The following is a 3,249-nucleotide window of genomic DNA, read 5'->3' on the forward strand; positions in this document are numbered from 1 at the left end:
CTCAAGTTTAGGAAGCATAGCATAACCCTCAGAAAGAGAGCTCAAGTTTAGGAAGTTAACTGGTTGAGTTTAGGAAGCATAACTCTATAACATTCTATAAAATATGTATCTAGAAATATTTTACAGTTAAGAAAAAAATATTCCAGCTCATAAACACACACATTCATTCTGTGAATAATGGATGATGGCTGGAATTGTTATCAAGATAAATAGTCACATCTTCTGTATAGCTGTAAATAAGCATGCGAACAAAAGCCAAATTTTATTGTCTCTAAGACAAGAAAATTGACTATAAGATGCACATTATTTATGTACCCCTAAGGGAAAAAAATGATACTAATTAAGCTGGCATGCCATCAAGTGTAAGATGCCTTGTGATTTCAGAGATGATAAAAACTTGCATCTTAAAACTGATGAAGTACAATAAGTTCTACTCTTGTAATCAGAATTATAATGGTGCCTGCCAGGTTGAAAGTGAATAAAAAAAAAAGATTAACTTCTAGGCTATTAGGAGAAGGAGTAACCCATGTTAATGACCTAGCAATACTAAGATATCTCTGTGGATCTTATATACATCTACTTCTAAGGATTTTCTGATAGCTAGAAATTCATCCTGCTGAGCTCTGAGCTCTCATGGTACCTTGGGGAGCTTGGGATAAATACGATGCCAGAACGGAGCCCTTCATCTACAGGTCTGACTTTACTACACCACACACACACACACACATGCACGTGTGCACGCACAGCCCTCAGAGAGGTCACTGAGAAGAAAAGCATCGAAAGAAAAACATGCTAAAAATAATAAAAAGTAAATTCACAAGGATGAATCAGTTGTTACTGTGTATTTGGTGGGAAAATCTAATTTTGAAGGGTTTTATGTGATCATTGCTTGAACCAAAATTGTAAGAGTTGTATTTCCTCTTGGGCTACTCAACTTGGTTCCTATAGCTAAATTTAGAAATGCTTTTAATTTGTCTCATAAAAGAAAAGCCAAGATCTAAACCTAAAATTTTTGTTATTAATGGGAGAGTAGTTACTGAAAATTATGGACTAAACTTACATTCTAGCCAAAGTGAAACTTTTTCTATTTTTTCTCTTTAATATTCATTATAAATAATGATACATTTAGGTTTATCTCTATCTTTTTTGTTTCAAAATTACTATATTAATTTTCCTAATTTTGTAAACATAATAGCCTTCTTCATTTATAATATTAATTTTATATATTTTAGCAGTGTCTTCTGGCTGCTCTGCTAACTCACCTTTCTTTGGTATTGAGTATATTGCTTTCCTTTATATTGTTGCCTTTCCTTAAGGTATGAACTTCTGGATTGTATGTTCATCTTTATTACTGAGAGTCCTTACTGGATTGTCTTGAAGCATCTATTTGTGTAGTTACTTTAGGAGAAAGTGGGAATTGGTGCTGCTGGTTGCACACCACACTGTTTTAAATGAGAAAGCGAGTGGGGCCAGATGGGCCACGGGGTAGTAGTTATTTTCATATTCATGATCTTGAGTGATCTCTCTTCAATCAGGGTGTCCATTTTCATTATTCTCAATTGGACACAGACTTCCTGTTTAAGTTATGTGGTCCAAGGTAGGTATACAAACAGAGCTCAACATGCATTTCTATTCCTTGTACTGAACTCCAAAAAATGATCCTATCTAATGCCCAGACCCCAACTACTTTCTTCACTTCTGTCTGTGGCTCACCATTAGTGCTCCCCTGTACACATCCTGGCCCAAAATTTCTCCATTCAATTTGATTTTATCTGCTTTCCAACATTCATGAATTCATCATAGATTCTGGTCTTCTGAGTTCTATGTCTTACTTTAATAGCAGTTAGATAGCTCTGCATGTTGTATGCATAGTTTTAGAGATGCAATGAAAGTGAGTTAAATGTCAGTTTGCTCTTTATTCACCTCTCTGCTTCATGCTGCAGGGCCCTATAACTGCTAGGTTCTCTCATCTACTTCTGGGGCAGTTTGCTAATGAGAGACAAAAGACTGGAAGATTGAAAGAGGAGGAAAGCCAGGGTATTTATCCCCTTTCTCTCTGTTTCTTTTGGTATGTCTAGCATTGGCTTTGTAGTCTCTATGGCTTCAGCACCCACTCCCTCCCTCTTTTAAGATCCCGGGCCAAGGCTAGACCTACAGTCAAATGGCCTTACCTGCAGAACTCTGTTACCAGAGCTTAGAAATAGTGGCTTCCTGCTATTGTATATCTTTTATTTCTCTGTCTCCTGTTTCTCTTCTTTACATTTCCATCATGTGGTAACCAATCTCTTATATTAAATTCCTTTCATTTAAATACCTAGAATTGTTCGGCGGGTTTTGTTTTGTTTTGTTTTGATAGTTCCTGAATGACACACAGTGAAAGACTAAAGCATGTTCTAAATCCGCCGTCTTGAAATGAACATCTAGAAATGTCGATATAATATAAGAGCACGGTTTAAGTGCTATTTAAAATCATCTAGGAAACCATAAACCTATTCTCTATTTCGAGTCCAGAACTCCATAGCTACACAATTTAACAGAGCAGCTGGGACCATTCCGCTCCTCGTCCAGTGCTCCATTTTCTAGTGTACCTGCAATAGTTCCTCAGCAACGACGATCATCATTTATCTCATACTGTTCATTTCGGTTTTTGTATTTGCAAACTTGTCTAAATACAAACTGTTTTCAACTTACACTGCATCTGCTTTTACGTTCAAAAGAATTTTGATGTCAATCCCAGGCAGAGTTTGGCAATTTGGTGAGTCATTTCGGTGCTACCATGCTCGGCATGAAAGACATTGCTTTGTTACCAGGAGCCTTTAATTATCTATATACTTTAATTGCTTTGGCAAGCACTTTACTGTGTTTAATTGTCTCTTTAACTCAAGAAATCAAAATCTTTGTATTTTCTTTGTCCAGAGAACACTTCCTCCGTGCCTTCTTCCTGTGTCATGGCAGATGAGGAAGAGATAGTTATTAAGGAGTTACTATTATGCAAAGTCATATTTCCCCAATGCCCTTTTCCTCTCAAGAATCATCAGTAGCTTCTCCCCCAATTTATTCCTTGCTCTCAATTAAAATTTTAACTTCAAACCTTCTATTATGTATTACTTTATATAAAATGATTCATGATTACCCATTAACTAGTTCAGCATGATGTTTAACTAGAGACTTTTAAATGGCCCGACTTCTTTTTTTCTCAGAACTTTTACACTTCTGAACTAAACATAGAGCTTTAAGTCATCCACGTGA

This window comes from Pteropus vampyrus, unplaced genomic scaffold (assembly GCF_000151845.1).
Source record: "Pteropus vampyrus isolate Shadow unplaced genomic scaffold, Pvam_2.0 Scaffold11, whole genome shotgun sequence".
Taxonomy (NCBI): Eukaryota; Metazoa; Chordata; class Mammalia; order Chiroptera; family Pteropodidae; genus Pteropus; species Pteropus vampyrus.